A 19686-nucleotide genomic window follows, 5' to 3' on the forward strand; every position below is an offset into this window, starting at 1 on the left:
ATAGCCCTAATATGTAAGAAAAAGAAAGCACCGTAATTACTGTTCTATTCTTTACCTTGCCTCGAAAAGTTGAATAAAAAGGGAGCAAAAAGTCATGTTTTGAAAGAAATTCCAATGAAAATGTCAACTCAACTTAAAAAAAAGCTGTTAATGGAAAAATTAAAAAAAATGATGCCTCTCAAAATACGGTGATACAAAAACAAATGATTTTCTTTTTTAATACAGTGTTTTTATTGATCTATAGAATAAGGTTAGCAAGTCAATTATACGGCATGGGTACCACTACAAAAAGAAAATGCAAAGCAACTGTACAAATTGTGTTTTTTATATTTAAGTTCAAACAACTCCCCCCAAATAATTAAAATAAAAGCTAACCTAAAGAGGATATATACCCCAACATGGTTACATTGAAAAGTACAATTCATCCCACAGAAAAAATGGGGGAAAAACAAGCCCTCATGCTGCTATATCATCTTTTAAAAGTAAAAAAAAATGTTACAGCTCTTGAAATGAGAGGGTGACAAAAAGAGAAAAAAAAATGCAGGTCCTGAGCTGTGACCTTTCTTGACATATCTGTTTAAGTATATCATTGTATTCCCCATGAAATAACAATTCTATAATATTTTTTCTTAAAACTCTGTTTTGTGTGAACTATAAGGGTGCTTTCACATGGTCCAGAATTAGCCCACATAATGCATCCAAATCTACCACTGCAAATTCTGTGCCAAAATTCTCACGCCTCATTGCAGATTTTGATGTGGAATTGCTGGCAGAATTAAGCCATTTTTAATTTTACATCAAAATCCATACAGGGCCGTGCAGATTTGGGTGCAGAATTTACTGTGGCATGAGGTGCACTCATAGACTAACTCAGCCTGCGTGAAGGATCCTTGAAGGGGCTACAGAGCCAAATCCACTCTGCAACTCCTTTATTCTACCATGTCCCCACACAATCAAAAAGGGATAGCATATCCTAGCAACATGCCATGGTGGGAAAATTAAAAATTAAAGGAGTTGCCCAAGATAGGTTTTTTTTGCAAAAATGGGTCCCCAATAATTTTGATGCACTGAAAAGGAAGGCATTTACACCACATTTCCGAAAGTTAAAATGTTCTACTTATACATCCATTTTAATGATCATGTGGGTATGTGCTTGATAAAGGAAACTGAGTTCCCTCCAAAACGCGTTGCACCCCTATAATCATCACCCCCTTTTTTGTTATTCTATATATTTGATTTATGTTAAATTTAGCCTCATCAATAAACTGGAAATATTTCAAACATATCCCCTCTGTGGACTATTGATTGGGACTTTAGGAGAGAACTTTTGTGACATTCTACTGAACCAAGATCAAAGGAGGTGTTCTTAATGGAGGTCCCCTTGTAAAGTAAGTGAATTCACTTTTTTATATCAAATTGGCTGTAATCACTGGAGCTGCGGGATTAGTTTACTTACTTGAAATTCTACACTTTATGTGATCAAGACATATTTTGTAATTATTTTGCTGCCCTCCACCAGTGGATGTCCTTGTGACCAGGGAACTTTGTGGCTACCCTAATCCAATAAGCTACCTAGGACTTCAGGTGTGACAGTCTGCCCTCCTTGGGTAGCCTGGTCACATCAGGTAAGTCTCCTCTATTATGTACATTCCTTGAATATTTGTTTTCTTTTACCTCTACAACGCTACCTTTGTTTTTAGTTGAGCTCTGTTATTGGCTGCAGCAGCCGGTGACATCTCATACACAGGCTGCTGCAGCTTGAAAAACGACACATCAGCAAAAAGACCCGAAACTGCTGGCAGGGGAGTTGCAGGGAGAGGAGAGGTGCGTATTAGCTCTTTATTATATTTTACCCAAGGGGAACCTGTTTAAAAAAAAACAAAACTTTTATTTTGGCTAACCTCTTTATGAACATTTAGCCATTAAAATTATTTTTCCACAAGAGAGGTAAACCCTACTCTCATGTATTTCTTTCTAAATATGGGCATATGCTATGTACCCATGTAGCTGTCTTACACTATATTTTATTGATGATGACTATAGGAATCTTTGCTATTTATTCCTTTGACTTGCCTATTTTAGACATTGCAGATTTTACTGATGAACATTTCAACTGCTTTTATTTTCCCCATAAATGCAGTGAAAAAGGAAAGCATTAAATAGATTGCCCTTTTTATTTCTTCCCGTTGTACTGTTCCATCCAGATTAGATTTGAAAGAGCCAGAATTTGTTTTACTTTTCTAAGAAATATATCCATATGCCTCCACAATTGCTGCCATTACTCAGTTTTTACAATTATTCTTTTTTTTATACAGCATTTTAAAACCCTTATTGCTATCTTCTCATGGCTTTAAGTTAGGAGTTGGTCATGATTAGAAAAAAGATGATTGCTTTTTCTTCCAGATGCAGTGACAAGCTTGTCCATCTGTTGCTTTTTTTTTTTTTTTACTGCAGCTCAACGTCATTGAAGTAAATGGTGTTCAGCTGTAATACCACATGCAAACTGTAGACAGACATGGCACTATTTTTTGGAAGAAGCAGTATTGACTTTTCTAATCCTGGCCAATGGCATTAAAGCTTTTTGTTGTTGTTTTTTATCTTTTTTAAGCCACCTGCACACAACACGTCCAGATTCCATGTGCAGATTTCCGCTGTAGAAGACCTGTGGTTCATTGCGGAAATAAATCTAAAATGCTAGCAGACGAGTTTTTTAGTGTGGATGTATGTGGATCTGAAACGCTATCTTTTCTCCTTAGGGAGAGCACCTAGACTGTGAGTGAGGAGACTTAAGAGGCTATTTAGGCTCCTCTGGGTAATATGCAAATACGGGAGATGAAACAATACCTCCACAGTGCCACCTATTGGAAGACAGCAATACCTAAAGTCAATGTTACACTCTTTATACAAGCCTTTCAACAATGACCAGAAATTCAATGTGATGTACGTGGATGCACTGTGGAACATCTGCATAGAAAAAAAAAATTGCAAGTTCAATTGTGCTTTTCCCCCACCTCCCTGCCTGGTCTCCAAACAACCTGAGAAGCATCCGCCTACAAATCTGCAACATTGCGGATGCATTACGGCTCAAATTCTTTCAGAGAGATCAATGGAGTCAGTCCGCGCAAAATCCGCGCTAAAATGGATTCCGCAATTCAAATCCGCCTGTATGCAGGGGGCCTTATACTGTCATTTAGCCATGTTTCTATATACCTTTTTCAATGCATTTTTAAGACTTAAAGGGGTTTCCAGGGCATTTACTCTTGACAACCTATCAACAGGATAACATGAATAGTTGATCAGCAAATGTTCACTGCTCAGTATCCCCAACAATCAGCTGATCCTCTGGCTCATGGTCAGTGCAACAGAACTAAATATCCACATTCGGGTCAGAGCAGGAAGTGTAATAAAAAACTTTTCTCCTATTGAAATCAATGGGAGTGAAGCCTTCCATTACACTTCCATCTCCACATTGCAGTCAGAGCCAGAAGGGCAATAGGAGGCATTACCCTCATTGATTTCAATAGCAGCAAAGTCCTCTATTACACTTCTGCTCTGCCCCAATGTGGACCTCTGGCTTGGCTGCACTGACAGCTGATCAGGGATCCTAGGCAGCTACTAATCAACTATTCATGACCTATCCTGAGAATAAGTCATCAATAGTAAATGTTTGCAAAACCCCTTAACTCCAATTATCTGCTATGCTTTTATCTCTAAGGAATACAGTTTTTGAATGGCATCAGCTTCAAAAAGTGCATTAGAAAATGTATAAAAATGTCATGTCTAAGATCGAATGCTCAGGGGCGTATTTGCATTGCGGAATCTGGAGCAGGCATCCGCCTCTGGATTCCGCAGCAAATACTGCCCATAGACATGATATAGAAAATCGCTTTTCCCTGTCCATGAGCAGAAATGAATTGCATTTTTCCACTGACAGAGGTAAAATCTCAGCATGTTCTATTTCGGTGCAGATTCCATGTGGACAGCTTCCATTGAAGTCAATGAAAGCTGTCCGATCCGCGGCCCGTCCACAGCTGTCACTGTGGGCGGGCTATGGAATACTTGTCATCGCCTAGCGACTGTGTGGCATCATCTGTACTGAACATGTGCCGGACGGCAAATCTGCAAGGCTGATCCAGACAGGTACACAGGGGTCCACAGAGGTCACCGGCCAGGCACCGGATCAGATTCCGCTGCAAGATCTCACATGCGGAATCCAACCCGGTAGTGTGCATTGGCCTAAATATGATACACAGTGTTAGGTATTTCACTATTGTTTGCAAGTTTTAAATATCTGACCAAAAGTGTTGAAATGTAGAGCGAATGTACTCAAACATGCATATGGTTTTTACAAATAGGAGAGCTTGATGAATACAATGTTTTGAATGAGCAAGCATCACACTGCAAGCCATGCAAGAGTTAAAAGAAAAACCACACTTTGCATACATACTGGGTTAGCGCCTGGAGCAAGCTAAAAGCAAAACAAAGCATTATGAACATTAACATCTAGAAATGCATAAATTCAAACTACACAATAAAAATAACAAACATAACATAAAGGCAACATGGATCACAAATATACAAAATACCCATTGGGCCAACATGAAACGACGAATCTTGGTTACAAGTTGACCTTTTGTAGTGATGGGATGTTTTGGACCCTTTGCCATTTAGATCTGCCACTGTATAATCATTCCAAGTATCTGTAAATATATATTCTTGGTTTTACAGAAATGTATTAACTCAGATATACATTTTAATATGCCCAGGAGACTGAATTGTAGATCATTATTTTTCATTATTACTATTATTTTAAATGAGGCTGATCATAACTGTCATAAAGTAAATCTGTCAAAAATCATACATCTTGGCTTAAAGAATGATCACAAATTTTAATTGAATTCTTTATTGTAAGGAACTGAATAGATTTAATTAACAGAGTAGTATGGAGTAAAGTACTAGAAGGCTTTATACGTTGCTGCTGCTTTTTATTTCTATGGAGGTTATAAATTCCACAGTGGTGTGCAGAATCGAGAATATAGATTGGCACATTGTAATTCTAAATTCAATTTTCCTATTAAAGTGAAAGTAACTTAGAGGGGGTTGTGTCATGAAGAAGACCCTGTCCATATGCCCTATTTGTCTACATGGACATCATGTAAGTGATTCCCATGTTCACGACCACCTTTATGACTTAAACAGGCCAATGCTAAGGGAAAAAGGATTTTGGCAGAGACAAACTACCTATGTAGTAGATCATGCTCACATCTGTTCTCTGCCTCTGTTACAGTTAGGACACTAAATCCCAGAAAAACACAGCTCAACAGCTATTTCATCCTGGAGTGGCATTGCTGGGGACCTCATGGACTCCTTTATAAGTCAATGGGGTCCGTTGGGTGCAACTTGGGTCCGGTATGTGTTGGATATGATGGAGCTAAGCAACAGAAAATATTCTAAAGTAGTGGAGGAGTTGTGAATGTGGCCTAACATGGTTAGCTATTCATTCAAATGTTTTGCATTTAATGTTACATTAGATATTATACACTGGAGAATCGGCACTTGTATGGCTAGTGGAAACTACTCATTGCTGGAAACCTGATGGACTCCTTTATAGTCAATGGGGTCCGTTGGGTGCCACTTGGGTCCGGTATGTGTTGGATATGATGGAGCTAAGCAACAGAAAATATTCTAAAGCAGTGGAAGAGTTGTGAATGTGGTCTTACATGGTTAGCTATGCATTCAAATGTTTTGCATGTAATGTTACAATCACTGGAGAATCGGCACTTGTATGGCTAGTGGAAACTAATGATTGCTAGGGCAGCTATATTAACAAAAAAGGTTGTCTGCATGTAGTATTTCATGCAGGTCATGTAAATGGAGGACCATGTAGTTCTTTGAAGAACTGAATATGTTCTTCTCAGCTCTCTGCTATGGTTCATGAAGAGTCCTGGCAAGAGAACACTCTATGATGTGCAGCGTTGGGGTATAGGGACATGGACTATTTTTATGTATTAGACAACTGAAGAGATTAATAAAACAATGGACGCCCATGGCATTTCAGCCCAATTCTTGAATGAACATGAGTAACAAACAAAATGGAAATTTGAAACTATTTTAAAATGTCTTATATTCTTCAACTCCCAAATTGTGCTTTATTAATAATTATACATTTTCTTATTGCTTTAACCTTGCCTCAAAACCAATTAGAAAAGTGTATAAAACTAAAAAGTTTTCATTAGCAATTAACTGAAATTAGTTGAGTATAGCTTTTTGATCACCTAGCATATATAATTAGAATAGAATTCAGACATTTCAAATTAATTTATAGCCTTTCTCGTGGACAAGCAAAACAAACAGGAAAGCTGGTGGCTATGTATTATTCCAATAAAGACAGATGCATATCCAAAGGTGTTTAATAGGTTAAAACTGAAACAGACAGGCATTTCATGTTGTAAAAACATTGCAGTAAAATAAAACATGCCATGGTGCCAGTGGTGCATTTAAAGGGGTTGCCTGCTCAATGAAAAAACAGTTAGCATGGTTATAGGGCCATAAAGTAGAGTACTTACTCATAACTTTTCATTACATCAATGAGGTCTATACTGATGTCTCTGCCAAGTCCTATAACATTGATAGGTCAGTGACTCATGTAGTGTTGGTGCTTCCCATCTACTGATCACATGACAGCTTTTTGTATGCAAGGAGCTGTGTGACATCACCTGAGGGTGCAGGACTGCACGTCACCTACCCCTACATTCACTTACCGCTGCTTGCTTTTTAGTGTAAAAAAATGTATTATTCACCTCCAGCTCCGAAGTCAGGCAGCAGTGGCATATGTATCATTATTGGAATATGTAAGCTATATACATATATTATATAAATATATTGCATTTGGAAAGTCTTCAGACTCTCATTTTTTTACATTTTGGTATGTTGTGGCCTTGTGTGAATTGAAAAAAAAATCAAGTTTTACAGTCAGTACCCTGTACCCTCTAGAGGTGTTTGATTTGGTTCAAGTCAAGGGTCTGGCTGGGCCACTCAAAGACATTCAGAGTTGTACCTAAGCCCCTTCTGTGTGTTGTCCTGTTAGGTTCTTAGGACAATTGTCCTGTTGGGAGGTATACCTTCTGCATAGTCTGACGCCTATTGTGCCCTGGATCAAGTTTTCATTAAAGCGGTTTTCCAAGCAACACCGGCTGTCAGTGCCAAGCTACACTCGGGTCTGTGTAGTGGCTGTCACTCATAATTGCAGGCACAGCTCTCATTGCCATAAAGCCTAGATTTATGGAGTGCTACCATGATTGTTGATCTTCTGGAAGTTTCTCCCATCCGCACACAGAATCTCTAGAGGTCAGCCAGAGTGATCATTGGGTTATTGGTCACCTCTCTTTCCAAGGCCCTTCTTCCCAGAGTACTTAATTTGGTCAGTTGGCTAGCTCTAGGAAGAGTCCTGGTTGTTCCAAACGTCTTTCTTATTTAAGAACTATGGAGGCTGCTGAACGCTTGGGAATTTTCTATGCAGCAGATTTTTTTGCAGCCTTCTCTAGATCTGTGCCGCCACACAATCCTGTCTCTGAGCTCTACAGGCAGTTATTACCTCCTCATAGATTGATTTTGGCTCTGACATGCATTGTGATCTGTGAGACCCTATATAGACCAGGATGTCTCTGCCGTCAACTGAATTTACCACAGGTGGACTCCAATCAAGGTGTAAAAACATCTTAAAGATGATTTTAAAAAATGGGAGACCCCCAGAGCTAAATTATAAGTGTCATGCCAAAGGATCTGAATACTTATGTCAATGCAAAATGTTTGTTTCATTTTTTTAAAATGTACAAAGATTTCAAATATTCAGTTTTCATTTTATCATTATGGAGTATTGAGCGCAGAATGATGGGGAAACTTCATTTTTTTTTTTGCACAAGGCCCCAACATAATAAAATGCAAAAAATGTGAAAAGCAGGGGAAAGGGCAAAGCATGCATGTGTAGGAGCAGCCAGTTTGGTCAGCAGATACGGGAACAAGCAATGGGTAGTCCTGCTTCCTCAGATGGCTACTTTACACAGCTCATTCTAAGTGGGTGGAGGTAGAAGGAGAGTAGTCATGTGATCAGTAGACAGGATGTTTTGCCATTACACAAGCCACCGATCTACCAATGTCACATAACCAGGGGAAGAAGTCAGTACAGATGCCACCTAAATATACTAGGCATGTATGTAATAGGAATCTAGGCATGTATGTAAGGGCACTCCCTCTGTAACGTCATTGGTTCTCCGCTATGTAATCATGGCAATCAGACACCAGACAATGGCGTCTGGGTCTATCATGGTCTATGATTGCTAGTTATAGCAGTAACTAGTACCAGTGTTTCTTGTGTCACAATGTGCCACTTACTAATATAATATAGTGAAAGGGATTGGAGTTGGTCACAGGCAACTGTGTGCTTACAGGACCCATGATGATGTCACTGTCATGTGATCAGTCACCGGGGGCTCTGAGCTCTGCCCTTGATTACATGACAGTAACATCATCACAGGTTCTGTAACCACACAGCTGCTATCAGGCTCTGCATGTTTTAGGACCTGTGATGATGTCATTATCATGTGATCAGGGGTAGAGCTCAAAGCCTCGGTGACTGATCACATGATGGTTACATCATCACATGTAACTCACACAAGTCTCTCCGTAAAGTGTGTCCCTCGGCACTCATATACTACGCAATCCTGCAGCAGAGGTATCCAGCCTTGCAGAGCCACGCCAGGGACCATCGGCCTACAGTCCCCTCTAAGGTTCAGAAAGTTACATGAAGTGGCAGTAACAATGGTGAATGCAATAAAAACTAATTTTTATTGCTCCATGTTTTAAAAGAATACAGGCAACATTTTGACTGATAGTGTCTTTCTCAAGCCTGGAAACTCACACAGTCACTTACAAACAGGAGGTCATTAGTATTTTGATACATAGCAGTAGAGAAGTACAGCAATGTATTATTATAGCGATCATAGGTCCACAAGTTCAAGTGTTATACAGACAATTTGCACCCAAAAGACGAAAGACAAATGTCAATAAAATAGTAATTAAACCTCTAGAGCAAAGTTTGGTTAGTAGTCAACATTTTTGAATTAGGTTGGCTTTATTTATAGATGTATCACCATTTTTCTGTTCTGTTGAATTGACCATTTTTGCAAAAATCACAACATCAAGTATAGCCATGTTAATGAAAAATGTTGAATTCGCTTCTCAGCAAATGATGATTAAACTGTCACTTAGAAATTAATAAAAGGATGGCAATGGCTGACAAAATTAGAGTTGGATGTGTTTTTTGAAATAGCTACTTTAGATGTGGCAACCAATTTGCCATTATTTCCTGTTGAAACTGTTGCAACATAATTAATAAACTAAAGTTATCATTCTATCTTCTGATTTACTAATATTTATGATTTTCTCTTTTTGCATTGTAAAAAACAAGATACAAAAGGTTACATAATGCAAACATACCAAATGTTACATGCCATTATAAAGAAAACTACCCATGTATTTTGAACACCAATTAGTCCTCTTCTATAAACCCTAGGCTTATGCCACAGCTGACCTACATCAATATGGTATGAACACGTAAATACAGTCCCTTGATTTCCGACTAATCTGTTGAAATGTAGTCAGGACTGAATTTCTCTATAAACACAGTAAGGGCTCTATTAATTTGGTGAAGAATCAGTATGCTATAAGAAGTGTTAATTAAAAAAAAACATATTGCTCACCACTGATTACTAGTGTTCACACAACAGAGAAATATTGCTATAGGAACGAATGATCGTTACTATGAGCATTCATCCTCGTACTTGGCAGTACATCTTCCTGTTTACATGGTGAGATGTGCTGCCAACTAGAGATGAGCGAACGTACTCGGACACGCCCCCTTTTCACTCGAGCACCGCGATTTTCGAGTACTTCCATACTTGGGTGAAAAGATTCGGGGGGCGCCGTGGGTGAGTGGGGGGTCGCAGCGGGGAGTGGGGGGAAGAGGGAGAGAGAGAGAGCTCCCCCCTGTTCCCCGCTGCTACCCCCAACTCCGCCACACCTCCCCCACCCCCCGGCGCCCCTCGAATCTTTTCACCTGAGTACGGAAGTACTCGAAAATAGCGATGCTCGATTGAGTAATTACTCCAAACGAGTAGGTTCGCTCATCTCTACTGCCAACCTGTGAGCATTTTTAAGCCAGCCTGAAAGATGCAATTGCCCAATGAATAAGTGAATGCTCGTTTATTGGCTGATCAATGGCCTATTCACATGGGTTGATGATGGGGCAAATGGGTCTGTTTAGAAGGGCCTTAATTCTGTACCTATAGATGGGAAAGTCTGCTGAAGGGAATAATTGTATATAAATATACCAAACAATGTTCATTTATATTTAAATTAATATGTTAATTATATACTCACAGTGCTATGGAATTGAGAGGAGGAAATCCTAGAAATAACTAAAGAAGGTCTGCGTAGGGCACTAGATGTTGTCGAACTATACCACAATGCTTGGCAAACATTTCAAAGCCATAAATCACTTAGGATGTGGCCTACTCGATGGGTGGAGTCTAAGGTATCAGACAGTCTATGTCTACAGACTCCTGAAATGCAAATCCAGTGCCGATTGTGCTATTGCATGCAATATCAATAACTAGTTTTTAGAATGACAACCAACTTGAATTTTTCGTAGTCCATATATCATAACAGGGAGAGTCTTTCCAGGCATTTTCACTACATAATTGGTTAGTGGTGACACCGAATAATGTGCTGAAATAGTTTTTGCAAGCATTAAAGTTTTGAAAAGTACAAAAAGAATAAAACATTATCATAAGCATATTCAGCCATTGAAAGGCAAAGGAAATTACCAGCTAAAGATGGACAGAGTTTCAGCTTCCCCTCACTTATCTGTATCAAAGTTTGTTTGAATGGCATAAATTTAATTAACCTGCATTAATACAATGAGTGCTGAATAAACTGTTTCTAGCAAAGGTTAACAGCATGCATGAACTACCTTCTATTTTGTATGGTTTAGAGAAAATCTTTGAGCTGAAGTTTATTTTACATTAAGAATGACCTAATATTATTCCCATATTGAAAGCTAATTTCCCTAATTGGCGGTCAAAGAATATACTGATGAAATCCACTCATGTCAAGTCTTAAGAATTATTACAATATGTATAGAGCTAAGGAGGCAAAACATAGAATCATAGAATAGTAGAGTTGGAAGAGACCTCCGGGGTCATCGGGTCCAACCCACAGCCTAGTGGAGGATTCACCAAATCATCCCAGACAGATGTCTGTCTAGCCTTTGTTTGAAGACTTCCATTGAAGGAGAACTTACCACCTCCTGTGGTAACCTGTTCCACTCATTGATCCCCCTCACTGTCAGAAAGTTTTTTCTAATATCTATTTCATGTCTCCTCCCATTCAGTTTCATCCCATTACTTCTAGTCTTTCCTTGTCTACAGTGATACGTGAGGGACTGAAAATGCAGGTTTAAGAAAATATGACATTTATTTGGGTGTGCAGAAATATATTAATAATTCATTTTTGACCTATGTTTTTGAGGCTCATATGAGCACGTTTTTATTTTAAAGAGGTTGTAGCATTAGAAAGGAAGTACTTCCGGCACCCCCAGGAAATCAAACAGTTGAGTTTCCTGGGGAAACAACAGCTGGCTGGGCTTTCTTCCTTAGTGGACACTGCAGAGAAATTGTAGTAATAGGGTGCAATTTCATGTCCTCTGCAATGCAGTTTTTAAAGCCAATGTCAAGAATAGAGAATAAACGAAAGAAAAGTATATAGGAAAGATTCTACTATTTTTGTTTTTAATCTACTTCTTGTTTCGACTTGAAAAAAATGCATCAACTTAACGGCTTAATCAACATTTTATTCAACTCTTCCTCTTTTCTTATAGATTATGTGACTAGTATTGTGTCTAGCTTATTATTTTTTAATCCCTTAGTGACACAGCCTATTTTGGGCCTAAGGACGCTATGATTTTGGGGGGATTTTCATCTCCAATTTAAACCCCCCCCCCTTTTTTTTTTCTTTTCGATTGACATGATCAAATAGGGTTTGTTTTTCTCATGGCTCTCTGTAATTTTTATTAATACCATCTTTTGGGTGCATATAATGTATTTCATAACTTTTATACATTTTTTGAGGACGGGGAAAAAAACACATCAATTCTGCCAAGTTTTTTCACAATGTTAATCATGCAGCATAAATGACATGATTTTTTTTCTGCGTGTTAATACAATTGCAACAATTACAAAATTGTATGTTTGTTTTACGTTTTTCTCCTACTGCACATTGCACATTTTCTTGCATTGTTGTGTTCAAAGTTCCTACTTTTTTATTTTTCCATCGACAGAGCTCTGCGAGGTCTTGTTTTTTTTTTTGCTTATAAGCTGTATTTTTTATTGGTATCATTTTGGAGTACATATGGCTTTTTTGAACATGTTTATTGCTTTTTTTTTGGAAGGCGAAGTGAACAAAAAAGACATTGTAGCTTAGTGTTTTAGCTTTCTTTTTTACAGCGTTTCCCATATAGGATGAAAGGTGTGTTCAATGTATTTCATGGGTCGTTATGGATGTTACGGACATGTTTGTTTTTACACAAAAAGGGAACAGTGTGAAAAAAAAAAGATTTTATTAATTTTTTGTTATATTATTGTACATTTTTTTATGTAAATAAATTGGACAAATACATCACTGATGACCATGAATAGGTATGGCACAGATTAAAAAAACGGCAATGTTTTCTATTCCCATGAAATTCCTTTCATACAAAGAATATACAGAAAGAATGCTTAATGTTTTGGGTAATGGGACAGATATGTTAGAACTTGTATTTTTACAGGCAAAGTACGAAAAAAACAGGCTTTTAACAGTGATCTTTATGTCTATGACCATCTTTAGTAAAATAGAAGTTGTTAAAGAGTAAGGGAATCATCACTAAAAAGGGTTATGCAAGTATCTCCTCGGAGAACAGCATACTGATCTGGTTATTGAACTTAGTCTGTTTATGGAAGACATAAAGCAGAAGAGACCATTAACCTTTCTGACATCTTCTATTACTAACTGGCAGAGTGGATTGTACAATTCCTCTAAAACCGAATTCCAGAACTGGTTTACTGGTAAACAGGACAACATCTAACTTGTTTTTCATATACTTTGCTATATACAATACTAGTCATATATTTTGTCTTTGTAAGGGCTGTTTGACACACATTTTTTATGGCAGGTTTTTTAAACCAAAGACACAAGTAAATTTAAAAGAGATTGAGTATATAAAGAAAGGACTTCTATTACTTTCACCTTCTGGATCCTTGCCTGGCTTTGGCTCAAAAAACTGCATTCTAAGCCCTACCTGCTCCAGGGCATAAGTTTACGTCTTGGCAGCGGGGTACGTCCCGCAACAGAGCATAAACTTACGCCCTGGGGATAGCGCAAGATCATAAGCGATCTTGTGCTATCCAGCAGCGGGAGCCAGCTGTCAGTGATAGCCAGCCTCCCGCTATTAACCCTTTCCCTGAAGTGATCTATGTAGATCGTGGCATGGGGAGGGTTCACAGACGGAGCGCACTCCCTCTGTGACATTGTCGGGCGTTTGCGATTTAATCGCAGAGAGCCTGGCTGGTTGCTGGGGAAACAGGATGCCAGATATCGGTGTCCTGTATTGCCATTGCCTATGATCGCTGTAATAAGCAATAAGGCATTACAGGAGGGAAGTCCTGCAATAGCTTATCACAGTGATCATTGGTGGTATGGTGAAATTCCCTCAGAGGGACATGAATGGTTTAAAAAAAAGATTTAAAAAATTTACAAAAAATAAAAATGTAAAAAAAATGTAAAAAAAAACCTTTTTAGCTGCTTTTTCTCATATTAGCATAAACAATGTAAAAAAAAATTAAAATCCCATATATTTGTTATTGTCGTGTCCATAACGACGCGTACAATAAGTTGCACATGCTTTTTATCCTGCACGGCAAAAAGAAAAAACTCAAAAAAACTGAGGCAAAATGCTAATTTTTAGTTTTTGCCTCCCAAAAAATGCAATAAAAGTGATCAAAAAAGCCTTATGTATCCCAAAATGGTACCAATAAAAACTACAGCTCGTCTCGCAAAAGCTCCGTACATAGAAAATGTATAAAGTTACAGGACTTTGAATGCACCGATTTAGATTTTAATAAAAGATTTCCACAAAAAGGGTTTATATTGCAGAAAAGTTAAAAACCTTAAAAAATATAAGAATTTTGGTATCGTTGTAATCGTACCGATCCGCAGAAAAAATATATTGTGTCATTTATGCTGCATAATTAACACTGTAAAAAGAATGTATGACAGAATGGATGCCTTTTTATCTCCCTATTATCATTAAAAAATAACAAAAGTTTTAGAATACAGTCTACGTACCAAAAAATGGCACCATCAAAAACTACAGTTCGCCACGTGAAAAACAAGCCCTTATATGGCCGCGTCAACAGAAAAGTAAAAAAGTTATGGCTTTTGAAAAATGGAGATGAAAATCCGGCAAAAATCGTTGCGTCCTTAAGCCCAAAATAGGCCATGTCCTTAAAGGGTTAAACTGCTACTAAAAACTCATGTAAAAAAACAACCCTTCCTTGTACTTGTGTTTTTGTTTATATATCGCGTATTAAAGGGGTTATTTACAATTAAAACAAACATACTTTAATCCCAGGCCTAGCCAAAAAAATTTCAACCAGTGTCTATAAAAGTAGACCAGTGGGGCAACATGCAAAGGGATCTCCAGGTTGGTTTGCTGGAATCTTTTGTGTATTTGAAATAGCTGAGGCCTTTTCCTAAGCCTAAATATTTAAGTATATAGATCGCAGTCACTGTCTTGGAATGGGCTTTCTACTCGTGTGCCATAAATGTCCTTGTTAGAATGCCCTCTTAAGATTTTTTTTTAATACTTTTTTAAATAACAGTATGTTACGGGTGCATATTTTTTGTGTGTCCCTTTAATATAAAGGAACATATAAATCAAAAGGTTCTATTGCAAATGTGAATTTCTATAGAAAAAGTTCTAGGAGTAAAATAAAGGCACTCCACAGTCCATATTGTAATGTGAACCTGCATTCAGATAACTTGAAGTACCAGTATAAATCCATCTAATGTTTATACAAAAATATATGGTATAATAAAGTAAGAAGGGCTATATCTCTCAACAGGAGGATCAAAAACCTAAAAAGTTATTGTATATTTAATTCAAATGCTTCATGAGAATTCACAAATGTATGCAAAACATTAATTACAAACCACAGGAGAGAAAACTCATGTACTCAACTGTTTGCAGCTGAAGTAAACTCTAGTCAGTTCCTAAAAGATGTATGCAGAGTGCTGAAAATAATAATATATACCAAACTATCCAACAGCTTATCAGTTAAAGTCAAGTGGCAAGTAAGGTAGAATAATGGAATGCAGGGAGGAGAAATAAAATTTTTAACACTCACAATGGTCTTCCCTGGGTTCCTATAGAAGTGTTCATATGATATAGATATAGAATTTGAAGCATGCACCTTAAAAAGATAGGACATCAGCTATCTTAGGTGCTCATTTTGCTGGAGTTTACATTAACTCCAATGGGAGCAGGAGTTAATGAAAACTCTGTTAATCCCCGCGGGGAGTCCCCTCATCACTGACCAGTGTGACAGGACTGTCACAGCGTTCAGTGATGATAGGACTCGCCGTAGGATTGATAGAATTCCCTGCCACAGCTGTCACAGCTGTGACAGAGGAGCGAGATGCTATCCTATTGCTTTCAATGGGGCCGGCGCTGCTGCCACGTCATTAACAACAATGGGATGAAGGCAATCCCCGCAGCAATGATTTTCAGAAGGGTAGAGGAGAAGGGGGCTTATAATGTAAACCCTACCCTGAAAATCATCCCTAGCTGCAGACAAAAAAAAATCTTAACTCATCTTCAAGCGCTGTCCATCTCTTCTCCCTGGTAGGCTTCTTCTTTCTAGTGGCCGGGGATTGAAAAATCCCCACCTCTTGATAGCGCTGGCTCTGACTGTCTTAGCACTGTGACGAATCAGAGGCAGAACTCAGCCATTCAATGAATGGCTGATCACTACCTTTGATTGGCTGAACGCAGGGACCGATCACGACCATTCAATCATTGAATAGCTGTGATTGGTCCCTGCAGTCAGCCAATCAGAGGCAGCGCTTGCAGGAGGCGGGGATTTTTAAATCCCCGGCCAGAAGAAAATGATGCAGAACAGTGCCAGGGGGAAGACGCATCAGAGCGCCGAACAGCACTGCTAAGCGAGTTAAGAATTTTTTTTTCAGCAGCTAGGGGTTATTTTTGGGGTAGGGCCTATAGTTCAAGCCCATCCCTGAAACTCCCTGCAGGGTTTGCCTTCATCCCAATGCTTTGAATGGGGAGGCAGCAGCGCTGGCCCCATTGAAAACAATGGGATAGCATTGCGGTCCCCTATCGCACTTGTGACAGCAGTGGTAGGAGATTCTTTCACTGCTGTCACAGTATTCAGTGATGGGGAGACCTCCGTGGAGCAGCTGCTCCAGTGAACAGGCAAAGTTTCATGCAGAAACTTTGCCCAATTACGCGTTTTCCACATAAGCGAGGAACGCATTTTTTTGCACACATAGGCGTGCAAAAAAACCATGCTCCTCTGAATGAGGTCTTAAGGAAGTGTTAGTGTATTGGAATCATGAGTTAGGGCTCAGACAGACAAGCGGCAATCCGTGTGTATTTCCATGCCGAAAAACACCCGCACTGCGTGCGGATGAAAATTTGCATGACCAGATCTATTACCAGCCATATGTTCTTTCTCTGGCAGGTGCGGATTTTCGTCGGCACCTGCCGTGCGGACATTTTTCCTTGCGGATCGCCACTCATCTGACTGAGCCGTTAAGAAAAACTGTATTTTCTGCTTCATCTCTATGGTTGTGATTTAGTACTTCCCCTAATATTAGAGTAGGGACATAAAAAGTATGAGCCCTTATTAATGCTTGATCTTCTCCATCATGCCTTTTGGAGCTTTTGAAGATATATGGCCACCTTAGCTGTGAGTCTACAATAGATCTTCAATGATACATGAGAAATTTTACCATATGTACATTTTACATATGAACCAATGAGGTTGCTTTGAAGCCTTTTCAACGCTTCCATGAATATAACATAGAAGATATGCTCTGTTCTTTCATTTTTTTCCAACCGTTGATTGAAGACATAACTTGGCCTGCCAATAAAGTTACTTTATTGGTTTTAAAAGGGCTACTGAATGGAGAAGAAATGGCAAATCTGTGTTTACAGGAAACATTTATTGAGTTCGAAGAAATGTTAGATAGCTATGTGAAGTGTTTTGCTCTGTGGGTTAGCATCTATGAAATTTTTTATTGGAGTTCAGATTTTATTCAGCATTACAACTTTCAAATTGCCAATCAGTTGTGAAAGGTTTGCAGATGATAATAGATGCTCCTGTTACCATGTTATAGAGCAAATGTAACGAATTTAGTACAGCCCGATGCTTGGTATGTAATGAACAGATCACAGTATGTTAGTATCGCTGCAAAAATCTATTTTCTTATTGAGTTTTACATTTTTGCAATAAAGTCAGCGTTGTTGATTTAAAATGAAAGTTGTAAATTGGTGGCAGTAAAGCTTGGGGACGGTTTTTCATCACTTGGTGTCATTTGTAGCTCCCAGGGCAATGTACTCAACTGCCAGATCTGAGCTATATAATTCATATTGCTGCAAATCAGGTCTTAACTTGTGGCCTATGAATCATTAGATGGGTTTGCAATTCTTTCTTCTCTTGAAATTCTAAATGTATTAATTTATGTACCATGATTGTCCTTGACCGCCTATATTTATATAGATGCTAGGAGCATTCAGACAACTATAAATAAATAGACAATACTTTGGCTAGATAAAAAATGGAATTGTATTTTAAAAGATAAGAGTTTAAAATGAAATAGTAATACCTGTAAGAGAATCGCTTTTTGTTGTGGCCCTTGACGCTGACTTGGGGAACCCACTTGAGGATGACACAGTAATGCAGGTGGAAAGCTAGCAATGAAGTTGAATAACTTGATTACACAGTTTGATGGCTGCAGTCACAATGGGTACGAGATTGGCAGTAATATACTCTTTTAATCCCTTAGTTCAGTAGCTGTTTAAGGTTTTTTTATCTCTGTTTTTTATAGTTCCATTGAAATAGTCAAATGAGTGTTTTTTTGTGGGATGACTTGTAATTTTTAATGATACCATTTAATATATCATATAATGTATTGAAAAACATAAACGATAATTTAAAGGTTTTATTGCTAGGCAAATAATATTGAAGACCCTGACTGATCTGCTGTTCGGGCACCACTGTTAGCGCCACAACACAGGATATGGCGCAGAAGTAGATCACTTGGACCCCTGTGTATTGGTTAGTGCTGGTAATTGCCAATGCATCTGCCATTAACCCCCTTGCAATCCAATTTTGGATTCAGGGTTTCCTAGGGGCTTTCTCTTTCTGCCATTGTACAGTGGTGCCATCTGCTGGCTAGAGCCCATACTGCTGTATGGGACATGCTGGAGAGGCCCCTGACAACAGAGTGGTCAGTAATGTACAGTAAGAATACCCTGCCGGACATCTTCCGGCATCGGAGCTGTACAGCCTTCAATCAGAATGTCTTCAGATGTCAGACAGTGGATTGGAAAGGGTTAAAACTGATGAGAGCTGCACCTGCAATTACCAGCACCAGCTACTACATAGGGGTAGGAGCAATCTGCTTCTGCCCCATTCCCTGTGTTGTAACACTGACAGCAGGTGCCCAAACAGCAGATCAGTTATGATCCCAAATGATAGACGCCATCCAATCAACTATAGATGACCTATCCTGAGGATAGTAGAGAGAGTTGGAGTAAACCCAGCTATGTGCCTGAGGCAGTAGGTAAAGTCAGATGGGTGTGCACTGCTCTGGCAAACTACTTAAGCCAGACCTTTCACGGACTCCACCGCAGCAATAACTGAAGTGGCACCGCTCCTACCACCCATGCTGGTGCCTGAAGTTTGCTTTAGCAATCATCTTTCCCCTTCTCCCCCTATAGCCATACACTGTCTACTATCCAGTGTAACTGATGAAGAGGCTCTCTTGGCTTGAAACTCATTTTATTGCTGACTTTTTTGACATAAAAAAGGACCCTTATTTGTCATAAAAGCACCTTTTGGAGGTTTGCACCATTTACCAGGCTCAGTATCTAGTACTCAACGCTATTCTGGGGATAGGTCATCAATAATATTAGCCTGGAAAACTCCTTTAAATAGGGATGAATGGAAAACAAAAATTCAATTGAACCAAACTATTTTGGGCTTTGTTTTTTTTATAGCATCCATCGCATGTAAAAAGAATATGTTGATTTTAATCTGGGGATCAGTATGATTACTGCTATACCAAATTCACATTTTTTTATGTTTTAGTACTTTAAAAAATAGGAACCCTTCCCCTCCACAAAAAAAGAAAAACCTTACTCTGTGTTGCCCATAACATTTACATTGTTCCATTGATTGAGTTTTTTAAGCGCTTCTTTTTTGCAGGGAATGTTGATGTTTTTATTGCATTTTTTGACGCAAAAGAGTTTTTCATCACTTTTTATCCCATGACAGGGTGACAAAAAAA

The 19686-nt window shown here is 38.7% G+C and overlaps 1 protein-coding gene across 1 annotated transcript in view; it reads right to left on the reverse strand.

Annotated features, from left to right (window-relative positions):
• PCDH15 (protocadherin related 15) overlaps window positions 1–19686 on the reverse strand; it is a 1187477-nt gene that overhangs the window by 726732 nt on the left and 441059 nt on the right. The gene's annotated exons all lie outside the window — the stretch shown is intronic.

The sequence above is a fragment of the Eleutherodactylus coqui genome, chromosome 4 (genome assembly GCF_035609145.1).
Source record: "Eleutherodactylus coqui strain aEleCoq1 chromosome 4, aEleCoq1.hap1, whole genome shotgun sequence".
Classification (NCBI taxonomy): Eukaryota; Metazoa; Chordata; class Amphibia; order Anura; family Eleutherodactylidae; genus Eleutherodactylus; species Eleutherodactylus coqui.